Consider the following 12,565-nt stretch of genomic DNA (forward strand, 5'->3'; position numbering starts at 1 on the left):
TGGGCAACAGAGCTGTCGATCAGAGCCATCTGCACCCAGGGCCAGCATAGGGCTCCCTATAATCTCTTTCTAACCAGTTGTCTGACCCTTTTCCCATCTCGGGGCTTAGAGCTCCTGAAGAAGCTGCTGTTGCTACTGCTTTGTGCGTGGGCTCTGGACAGGCTTCCACCCCATTGGCCCAAACTTCTCATCCAGCCTCCGAATTTTCTTAGGCTGGGAAAATGTCTCACCCTGACCTTCTGTTGGCTCTGCTACTCCAAAATTTATTTGAAGCATTACTTTAAAGTTGTTGAGATGGATGGCCTCTAATCCGCCATCTTGGGTCTGCTAATATCAGTCATTTTTATAGGAGTGTTTTTCAAGAATTTGTCTTGAACCTTGTCTTCCTTCCCCCATCCCCCACCACAATCCAAAGCTGTTTTCTTCCTGAATTCCACTGGGATTTGACCCACTTGGAGATGGGGGTTGTGTTATGTGGATCTAATGTCTGATTATGGGATTTAGAGTAGTAAGAGACCATCTAGTTTCATTCACAAATGAAGAACTGCTTTGTTTACAAATGAAGAAACAATCCCAGAGAATTTAAGTGACTTACCCAGGGTCACACAACTAATAAGTGTCTGAGGTTGGATTTTCACCCACATCTTACTGATTGCACTACCCTAGGCTGCCTCTCTCTGAGTACCTCTTCTTCCCTCTTCTCTCCCAAGCCCTCCCCTTCCCAAGAGATGGGCTGGAGAGTTCTTTCCAACACAGGCCACTGGAGAAAAGAACCCTCCACTCCATTTTATACCAGGAAAATTCTAAAAGAAGAGCTTCATTGTCCTCATCAACTTCAGGTGGACCATGGAGGGCAGAGGGGATGCCGCACCAGCCCAAGGGAATGGTTCAAGTCAACTTAACCTTGAAGCAAGCCCCTTATTTCCTGACCACCCCCTTCCTGATCCTGTCCGGGCTGTGTTCATCTAGCGATGCCCCTCCCCTTTCTGTTTTCACCAGTCACTTTCTCACTCCATTTATTCCTTTTAAAATGGGGATGTCTGCTGGCTTTCCTTTTCCAAGCTTCTTTCCATGACTTCATCCCTGATCCATGAGCTCTTTCTTCCTCTACCAAGTTGGCGGCATGTCCCTCCTTTCCTCCATCTCTTCCTCTTTCCCTTCCCCTTACTTCTTTGTCTCTGCTCTTCTGGCCTTTGAAGGATAGAAACTCAAAATGCCAGGCCCAGAATTATGTCAGAACTTCAGGCCTACTCTGAAGGGAAGCTAAGGCCCTCCCGGCCTTGTGGGAGTGATAAAAAGAATGCTGGTGAGCAGGAAAGCTGGAGAATTGAAGTCAGGAGACCAGGGTTCAAATCTCCCTTCCTATTGCTACCTCTCTGGGCCTCAGTTTGCTCATCTGTAAAATGGAGAAGGAGGGGAGTTGGACTAGATGGTCTTTGAAGTTCCTTCCAGCTCTAGACCTGTGCTCCCTCCCAAGACCCCACAAAACACCGGGTTCTAGTCCTGGTTCTTCCACTAACTTTCTTGGTGACCTTGGGTGACTTATTTTACCTGGACCTCTGTTTCCTCGAGTTTAAATCAGAGATAATTAGGCTACCACTCACTTTCAGTGTGCCTTTGGGCAAGCCTCTTTCCCCTCTCTGGGCCTAAATCGTGTGGGTTGGGATGGATGACCTTGAAAGTTCTTTCCAGCTCTCTATGCCAGTCCAGTGCCTGGTTCATAGTATAAACTTTATAAAATGCTCGCTGATAGACTCTAAGGATCCAGCAAGAAAATGGGAGAAAAAGATTGTTGCCACATTAAAATGCTAGAGAAATGGAAGGCACATTTCTTGTAAGAACAGAAGGGTTTTTTTCTGGGACACTGGATCTCCCTGGGCCATTTCAGAAGAGGAATTAAGCATCACATCTGCGGTTTTTCTGGTTTGGGCTTTCTTCTGTGTGATATTCCTGCTCTCCCCCATATTCTCACCCCTGTGATTTCAACAACCTTCCCACAGGCTTCCTCTGTTCCCATAACTCTCCCTCCAATCCATCCAGCACATACTGGCAGCCCGAGCTTGCCAGGGCCCTTGTCTGAGCACGGCCCCTTCCCTGCTCCAGTGTTCTCACTGGCTCCCTCCAGCCTAGAGGATACAATCAGTCTGGCATTCAAGGGCCTCCACATTCCCTGCCTACATACTTACCTACCTACCTACCTACCTTTCCATTGTTAGCTCCAGAGCTACAACACTATAGGACAGGAAATCTGCAGGACACACTGATCCTTGGGACTGGAGCTGTTATGCAGGGTCTGTACTTTTGGCTGTTAAAGATACTTGGATAACTGTCTCAATATAATTGGTTCCTTTTGTAATACCATGTGTTTCATTTTAGCATTTACAGACATGATTCTTAGAAGGGGTCCATGGATGGAATGACTGCCCCTGGGGGTGGGGAGTGTCCAGGACACAAAAAAGGTGAAGAAGCCTGGCCTTCATGGCCTTCCTCCCACTTCAATAGGGTTTTACAGGCTAGAGATAATACTGATAATAGCTTGTATGTATAATGTAATATGTATAAAATATATGCATACATATTTCACATATTTGTGTATGCACACAAGTAAATATATATTTTATATATGTGTGTGCATACAGAAATATATACAAATATATAAATATGCATTTTATATATGTGTGTATGCATATACAAGTAAATATTAAAATGTAAATATGTATTTTAATATGTGTGTATATGCATATACACATACTTTCTCAGTGGATTCTTACAGGAGCCTTGTGACATAGCTACAAAATAATCCCCATTTTACAGATGCCTATATAGAAACTGAGGCTAAGTGATTTGAACCCACATCTCCATGGCTCAAAACAGAGCACCCTGGTCACTATGCAATGCTAATTCAGGGTGTTATTGTCCCTGTGTTACAGATGAGAGAACTGCTAAGGGGTTAATGATTTGTGGATTTGAACTCAGATCTTCCTGGCTCAATGAGCAGCATTCTGGCCACTCTCCTGGAGGGAGGGGCAGAGCAGGTGTTGCCTTCATTTCCCAGAAGAAAACTGAGGCTCAGTGAGCCCAGGTCCATCCTTTCACTAGATCATATGGGCTTAAACTCTGGCTCTGGGATTGGGTATTTTCCCAGAGCCAACATAACTCTTTGGACCCTTAACTTCTGTTTAAAATACCTGAATGTGCTGAGGTCAAAGGAAGGGGATTCTTTGCTCAGTCGTCTCCCTCCTGCTCACCCTCCTCAGACTCTTGCCTCACCCTGAGCAGCTGCAATGTCCAGCTCTGCCAGGAGAGGTCACCCCACAGACATCTACAGGGAAGGAGGCTGCTGGGCAGAGCCTACCTCCCAGCAGGGGAGAACAAGGCTGGCCTGGCTCCCACTGGCTGCACTGACGCCAATGGCATCCTTCAGCTTCACAGAGCTGGGCTGAGAGTCAAGGCACTGGGGTTTCCCTGCCAGCTTGTAGCACGATGGCCCTGAGCAAGCCCCTTCTAGCCCTGACATTGTGTTCAGAGGTCCCACTGACCTCTGACATTCTATGTTCTAGAATCCCTCCCAGCTCTGACATTCTATGTTCTAGAGTCCTTCCCAGCTCTAACATTCTGTGTTCTAGGGTCCCTCCAAACTCTGACCGTTCTATGTTCCAAGGTCCCTCTCAGCTCTGACATTCTGTGTTCTAAGTTTCCATACAACTCCAACATTACATGCCCCAAGCTTCCCTCATCCCCTAACATTCTTTCCTCTTATAGTCTGTTCTTGGCTCTAAGGTCGCTTTCCATTCTGCGTGTCCTACAATTGTAAGAATCTTTGGTTCCACCATTAGTGCTTTATTAGTGGAATGGACAAACAGTTGGCAATCTTGGGGCCAAGTCCTGGCCTGGCCATTAACTTTCTTTCTTTCTTTTTTTTTTTTTTTTGCCCTTTAGAGGGCAATTTGGGTTAAGTAACTTGCCCAAGTTTACACGGCTAGTATTTTTGTGTGGGTGTTAAGTGTCTTAGGCCAGAACCGAACTCCACGATACTTAGGCCAGAACCGAACTTACCACGATAAGGAAATTCAAGGGTGGAGGGCTTGCCTCCAGCTTCCTGTGATTATACAAGTGATCTTACCATCTGCAGCTCAGAGCTCTGGGCCAAGTGTAATGAACTTAGAATCATATCAGATGATTGATACTGTTGGAATAGAGGAGGGGTCTTCAATGAATCAGCTTCCTCAGGATTTCTCCAAACCTTAAAGTACTATAGAAGGGCAAGTCCTCATTTTACAGAGGAGGAATGGGGAGGGGGGGAAGGACTCAGAGACACTGGGTTCAAAGTTTGCCTCTGACCCTTGCTCTCCAAATGACCTTGGACAAATCTGTCTGTGTTTCCATTTCCTCATCTATGAAATGAGGATGTTGGTTCGCTGAAGTCTCCTCTAGCTTTATGGGTAGAATTCTGTGACCTTCCTCTCTGGAAAAAGTCAGATCTCTCTTTTCCCAAGTGAATGAGTAATTTTCCTCTGCCCATGGGGAACCATCCCTCTCCACCTATTCAAGGTGAGTTTCAGCTGCTTGTGGCCCCGTCCAAGGCCACAGTGGATGCTGGGATGTGCCTTGGGGTCCTAGAGAGCTCATAAAACCACGCAGGAATGTGACTCTGAGTAACTAGCAATGTTTAAACCTGCCCTGGGCCCTGAGCTGGAATTTGGAAGTTCCAGGCACCCCCAGGCAAGCCCAGCTGTGCTTCCCATGGAGGGAAGTCTAGAATCTGTGAGGGAGAGCTTGGGGAAGGACCCTGAAGGGAATTGTGGGTCTCCCAGACAAGAGCAGGCGCTGGGAAAGCTGACTTCCCTGCAGCTTCTGCTCACCTCAGGACAAGGTCATTAGACAGGCCATGAGAAGGCCAAACCTGATGCCTGGTGGGAATGAGAACCAAGCTCAGGAAGGAGGTCAGGCAGAAAAGAGCTGGCCTGGCCTGGAGGGACCCCAATTCTCTGTATAGAGGTAGAAAAAAATGGTAACACAATTCATCTGGAAGAACCAAAAGCAAGAATATCAAAGGAATCCATGGGGAAAAAATGCAAAAGAAGGTGGTCTAGCTGTACCAGATCTCAAACTTATTATAAAGTGGAAATGATCAAAACAATCTGGTACTGGCTGAAAAATAGAGTGCGGTCAGCGGAATGGATTAGGTATAAATTACATCATAGTAAAAGGCCATAGTAAGCTAGCATATAATAAACTCAGAGATCTAAGTTTTTGGAACAAAAACTCATTATCTCACAAAAACTTCTGGGAAAATCAGAAAACAGTGTGGCAGAAACTAGGTATAGACCAACTTCTTACACTGTATATCAAGATAAGGTCAAAATGGGTACACTATCTACACATAAAAGATGATGCCATAAGCAAATTAAGAGGGCATGGAATAGGGGCGGCTAGGTGGCACAGTGAATAGAGCACCAGCCCTGTAGTCAGGTGGACCTGAGTCCAAATCCAGCCTCAGACACTTGGCACAAAAACTAGGTGTGTGACCTTGGACAAGTCACTTAACCCCAACTGCCCCTCCAAAAAAGCAAAAAGAGAATGGAATAGTTTATCTGTCAGATTTATGGATAGGTGAAGAATTTAGGACCAAAGAAGATATAGAGCACATTATAAAATGTAAAATAGATAATTCTGATCATATAAAATTAAAATATTTTTGCACGAACAAAGCCAGTGCAACCAAAGTTATAGGGCAAATAGAAAACTGGGGAAAGTTTTTTTGTAACAAGTATCTCTGATAAAGGCCTCATTTCTCAAATATATAGAGAACTGAATCAAATTTATAAAAATACAACTCATACCCAGTTGATAAGTGGTCAAAGGATATGAACAGGCAGTTTTCAGACAAAGAACTCAAAGCTAACTATAGTCATATGAAAAAACGCTCTAAAACACTATTGATCAGAGAAATGCAAATTAAGACAACTCTGAGGTACCACCTCACACCTATCAGATTGGCTAATATGACAAAAAAAAAAAGGAAGATGTTGAAAGTTGGAGGAGATGTGAGAAAACTGAGAGAGGAATGGATTGTTGGTGGAGTTGTGAACTGATCCAACCATTCTGGAGAGCAACTTAGCATTATGCCCAAAGGGCTATAAAACTGTGCATATCTTTGACCCAGCAATATATTATGAGGGCCTATATTCCAAAAAAAGGGGAAAGGACCTATTTGTACAAAACATTTATAGCAGTTCTTTTTGTGGTGGCTAAGAACTGGAAATCGAAGGGATGCCCATCAATTGGGGAATGGCTAGACAAGCTGTGGTTTATGATTGTAATGGGATGTTATTATTGTGCTGTAAGAAATGACAAGCAGGATGATTTCGGAAAAAACTGGAAAGACTTACATGAACTGATGCATGGTGAAGGGAGCAGAACCAGGAGAACATTGTACACAGTAATAATAACAACATTGTTGGATGAAGAACTGTGAATGACTTGGCTGTTTTCAGCAATACAGTGATTCCAAGACAATTCCTGCCCAAAGGACTAATGATGAAGCGTACTATCCGCCTCTGGAGAAAGAACTGATCTTGATTGAATACAGACTGAAGCAGGCTATTTTTCACTTTCTTTTGTTTTTCTTTTATTTGAGTCTTCTTAGATGAAATGATTAATATGTAGCTGTTTTATATAATTGCATGTGTATAACCTACATGGAGAGGGAATGATGGAATTTGGAACTCAAAACTTTAAATAAAAGTGTTAAAAATTGGAAAAAATACACTAAGAAAAAAAGAGATATTAGTACTATTCCATTATGGTGCCTGATATTGTCACTATTTAAACTGTCCCTAGTTCCAGAATTAGAACAATTTTCTTCCCCCTCTCCCTTTTAATTTAATTAAAAAAATAACAATATATAATATAATAATCACTTATATAATATAATAATTAATTTAGTTGTTTTGGGGATCATAACCTAAGACCGAGGTGAGTGATTTTTTTTTTTTTGGTGAGCTGAACAGAGTACTTTCTGGTTTGGGTGCAGGAAAGGCTGAAAGGTTAAGTTATTTGCTCATATCTAAGACAGGATTTGAACTCAGGATCGAACTTCTTGACTGGAAGACCAGCACTTACACAATCCCTAGCAGGCTTTACAACAAGTATTTCCCCTAGCCAGTCCCACCCTTGCCTGCGATGTTTGGGAAATATTTCTCTGATCCTCACCCCAGCATGGTGTTCAGACCTGGCCTGGCCCAGCCCAGGCTTCAGGGGCTTTGAGACCCAGAGCTTGAAGGTTTCATTGGTTGAGTTACTCAGGAGAATCACCGAGACCACAGAACACTCCCACCAACACCCACACCCACAAACCCGAATTCTGGAGAATGCTGAGTAGGGTTTAAAAGATCAGGTTTTAAACTGATCAGCGCAAACAAACCAACTGGGCTGGTCCTTTGTGAAACTGAGAAGATGACAGTCATCTTGGGCAAGCTACAATCCTCATTTTGCCTAAAAATTCTCCCTTCTAAGGACCCTTCAGCTCTAATGTTCTAGGTTCTATGCTCTGACATTCTATGTTCTAAGAACCTTTCTGGATCTGCATTTTCTGTTCTATAACACTCTCTATTTTAAAGCTCTTTCTAGCTGTGACTTTCTTTGTCCTGAGTTCCAGAATCTGTATTCTATGAATCTCAGTACCCTTTCTGACTGCCTCCTCCCTATTTCCCTCTCCCCATCCCCTCCCGTTGTCGGGTGTCCTCACCGGGCTCACTCCAACCCACTTCTCAGGTTCCCCTTTCCCGGACCCCGCCCATGGACGTTGGCTCCTTATGGGTTCTTGGGAATGAGCTGGAGAGAGTATGGCATGGGGAGTCAGGACACTGACCTACAAGTCTGGAGTCTTCCACTCAAGTGTTTTGTTTTTGTCTTTGTGTACCCCAAACACAGCACAGTCCCAAGCCTGTAACAACCACTTCATAAATGCTGAGTTGGATTGAATGTGTGATCTTAGGCAGATCATAAGATCGCCTAATGTCACATCTGGAATGGACTTGGTTCAATCCCTTCATTTTTCAGATGGGAAAACTGAGGCCCAGAGAGAAGATACTTTGTATCCTCATTGCTTAGCCCTAGAAATGTTGGTAGAACAAGGGCTCAAACTCATCTCCTAACTCTCAGACTATTGCTGTTTTTAACTATTCCTTCCTGCCCTGGACCTCTGTTTCTTTGTCTATAAAACAGGGGCTAATGCCCTGTCTCCTTCACAAATATAATAACATAATAAATAATGTGGTTCATAGCACTCAATGATAACAAAGGACTTTTATCCACACCATCTCCTTTAACTGAGGCTAAATGACCGTGGAGTCGCGAGTGCCAGGATTCTTTGGTGGAAGAGATTAGACTCCTGCTTGGTCCGAAAGGGCAAGACTAGATGCAGATGTAAGGGGGCCAAGAGGTGTAAGAGTCGCACACATTCGCACACACAGCTTTCTAGTTGCCAGAACAAGTCAGGCTCCCAGAGCTCAGCTTGGTCACCTTTAATGGCTCTAGGGTTAGCCTAAGGAACTGGGGGAGGGCCTTTCTAATGCTTTTAGCTCATGAGCCCCCACTGGAGTGCTTTGTCAATAAGTCAGCCAGAATTTGTTTTTAGAAAGGGATATCGACTAAGGTGGCAGAGTAAGAATAATTGATAAAAACACTCTCCCCTACCAAAGTCAGCGACAATACCGGTTCATACAGAGTCCAAGTGGCAAAGGGGTAATTTACCTGATTAAGGTACCAGAAAGGAGCATTTTATCATTTATTTACTTTTAATGAACTAAGACAGTTGAGTCCCATCCTTCCATAAACATATATGATGTGAGCTCAATATAAGGAAAAGACAGCATGATCAGTAGGCAACAGGCTGGATTTGTAGTCTCAGACTGTCGTTGTTCAGTCATTTTCAGTTGTGTCTGACTGTGACCCCATTTGGGGTTTTCTTGGCAAAGACACTGGAGTGGTTTCCCATTTCCTTCTCCTGCTGGGGACACTGAGGCAAACAGGGTGAAGTGACTTGCTCAAGGTAACACAACTAGTTAAGTGTCTGAGGTCCTATTTGAGCTCAGGAAGATGACTCCTCCTGACTCCAGGCCTGGCATTCTCTTCACCATGCTGCCACTCATTTGCCCACTTAAAGTCCCAGGACCTGCACTCAAATCCCAGTTTCGGTATTTAACTATGTGACTTTGGGTAAACTTCTCCAGACCTCAGTTTTCCCATCTGTAAAATGGAATTGTTGGGTTTGATGTCTTCTGAGGCCTTTCCTAGATTTGTGATCCTAAGAATTTCTTCCCAGGACAACCTAAGCATTCAAGGGTAGAGACAACTCCATTCTTTTCTTCATATCTCCAGGACATAGCTCAGGGCCTGGCACACTTAGTGAATGTTGATTGAACTGAATTGTTCTTGATCATATTCAGAATTCTCCCAAAATGGAACAATGTAAGGTAATGAGTTTCTCGTCTCTGGAGGTATTCAAATAGGGATTACGAGAGAATCTATTGCTAAATCTCTTGAGGAGACTCCTGCTTACATACATGTTGGAGCACATGCCTCTGAGGTCCCTGCCAACTTTATGAATGTATGGTGTGGTTGCTTTTTTATTGATATAGTCTGTGAGACATATAGAAGCCGGTATCACATGAAAGGAGAGCTATCAGCCAGGAGGCTGATGCAGAATTCCCTTGATTTGGGGTTTTTCCCAACCTGAAGGGAGCAGGGTGCTGTTGTGCTGTTTCCAGGCTGGGGGGTGAAGGCTTCCCAGCTGGGTTCCCCATCACTGACCACAGGGCATTGGCGCAGCAATTGGCCTTTCATCACTCAGGACTATAGCCTGAGGCTTTCAGGGCTCAATGCTTTGGAACATTCATTTTTTGCAGATGGTCCACAAGAAGGCCAAATGACCAACCCAAGGTCATGAGACTGTCAGGGTAGCAAGCAAAGCTTGAAAGTGCTGGGTAGTCAGGGGAGCCAGCCATGGTAGGGTGGAAAGGACACTGGCTTAGGAGCCTGAGGCTAGGTTCCTGTCTTGGGTCGGACAATGAATTTATGGCACGACATCACTTCCCTTCTCTAAATTTTTTTTCTTCTTGTGTGAAAATGATGAACTCTTAGGTCCTTTCCAGATCTGACATTCTATGTCTAAAAATTTCTAACAACAGCTAGGCCCAAGAAGCTAGGGAGTTACTTCACCTCCCTCTGCACTAACAGCCCTCGCTACTCTGGAGGCCTCTGCACCATGTACATGGTGACTGAGTTCAGTCTGTCAGGGCTCTGTCTGCCTGAAAGAAGGATCAGAGCCCTTTTCTCAAATTCTTTGGTTCATTATTCTCCCATCTTGGGGTCCCATGGAAAAATTACTTAGAATTTAGGTTTGACTCATGTCTAAGATCTCCCAAAGTGGGTGGGTGGGGAGTGTGGAAATCTATTCAATGTACTAATATTAATCAGTTATGGGACAGTTCATGCTTAGCATACAAGGCTTACAAGCACGACTTTTTTCTTTTTCTAAGTTTAATTTTTTCCAATGATCTACTTGGAACAATAAACAAAAACCCTACCCCAGCCCCCATTGGGAAAAGAAAAGAAAACCCTTGTAACAACACGCCCTTACTGCCCATGTCTACAACACGTATGGTTCCTTCTGTGTCCCAGGTCCATCTCCTACCCCCATCAGGGGATGGGCAGTCCTCAACAAGCACAAGTAGACCAAAGCCCTTCAAACCTGGCACGGTAGCTTATAACCACTGTGGTGCTCTTCTGGAACTTGGGAATCAAAGCTGTCAATACAGAACACACTTTGTAGGACACCCAGCTGCTGTGTTACATTTCACCTGACTCTCCAGTGTCTCCAGCCTTCCCTCCAAGTCCTGTCTTTGGGCTAAAGAAGCCGGGGCTCCGGCTCATCCTCTTGTTTTGGGTCGTTTTCTCTGGCCCAGAAACACCCCCTGCTACCGGTCAGTTCTGCCTAAGGGTCCCGGGGCATCTGGGGCTCTGGAGTCCACAGGCTGCTTCCAAAGTTGGATGTGTCCATCTCAGGCTCATTGTGTGGTCACCTGTGAGCAGGCAAAGAAACACAAGGCAGAGAAGACAACTAGAGGCCCTGCTCAGGCTCATCTAACCACCACCTTGTTCTAGATGCCCAGAGGGCGTAGTAGCCATTTGGCCAGAACTGGAGAAAAGGGTGAGCGGCCTCTGTATCACCCTTTATGGGAAGACATTTGGTCTGAAGACAGGAATAGAAGAGATCCAGGGGAAAGGGGCCACTCACGTAAAGAGCTGGCCCATATGGGGACGCTCAGGTTCTCTAGTGATGACAGGAAGTGGTCAGGGCAGCTTTGTGCATGTTCTATAGCTCCTGTTAGATAGTTCTAACTCTGATATTCCCTCTTCTCAGGCCCCTCCCAGCTCTGACATCCCCTGTTCTCAGGCCCCTCCCAGCTCTGATATCCCCTGTTCTCAGGCCCCTCCAAGCCATGACATCCCCTGTTCTCAGGACCCTCCCAGCCCTGACATTCCCTTTTCTGAGGCCCTTCCACAGAACACTCCCTGTTCTAAGATTCCTTCTAGATCTGTCCATTTCTATTATTGCTTCCCCTGTTCTAATTTCCTGCCTAGCTCTCACAGTCTGTGCTCTCCCAGTATGATATTTGATATTTTCTTAATTCATTTAACAGTGAGTAGCCCTAGCTGGGCAGTTGGGCAGCAGGAGCACCAGTCACCAGGGGCTCCCTCCCCACCCCTGGCTTCTCATCATCTTCCACACTCATCCCTGGGATATGCAAAGCCCATTCCCGCTGCCAGTCAGGAAGAGAGAGCAGATGAAGGAGCTCCAGGCCTTCCCACCTTCCCTGCCTCTGGACCCCTCCCAAGGCCCAGCTCTCTGAGCTCCTGAGGCACTGGGGGCCCTGGGGCCTGGCATCCTTCCATCTGCATTGAGGCCAACGTGCTGCGTCTCCTCCCTTCCATCCCTCCTCCTTCCTTCCCTGCGTTGTGTGACTGTCTTGCCACAGAGGCCATGAGATGCAATTTATGTTCTGTTTCTTTTATTTGTAGTCACTTGGAGGACTCTTTCACATGGTTGTTGATAGTCTGTTGTTTTTTTTTAATGATTTCGGGGCAGCTAGGTGGCACAGTGAATAGAGCACTGGCCCTGCAGTCAGGAGGACCTGAGTTCAAATCCAGCCTCAGACACTAGCCGTGTGACCTTGGGCAAGTCACTTAACCCCAATTACCCTACCGGCCCCCTTCCAAAACGATGAAAAAGAAAATGGCCTGTCCGTCTCCTTTGGCCACTGATCTATTGGGGAGTGGCTCATGGCCGCACATATTTGTATTAACTCCCTCCACGTCTTGGATCTTAGATCTTTTTTTTTTAAAGCAATCAGGGTTAAGTAACTTGCTCAAGGTTACACGGCCAGTTATTTCTGGGTGTGGTGCTGAGTATCTGAGCGCGGATTTGATCCCCAGGTCATCCCGACACTGGGGCCAGTGCTCTTACCCGCTGAGCCACCTGGCTGCCCCTAAGCAATTG

This window comes from Petaurus breviceps, unplaced genomic scaffold, assembly GCF_028583685.1.
Source record: "Petaurus breviceps papuanus isolate PSGF00001 unplaced genomic scaffold, PetGlider_PUasm1.0 207, whole genome shotgun sequence".
Classification (NCBI taxonomy): domain Eukaryota; kingdom Metazoa; phylum Chordata; class Mammalia; order Diprotodontia; family Petauridae; genus Petaurus; species Petaurus breviceps.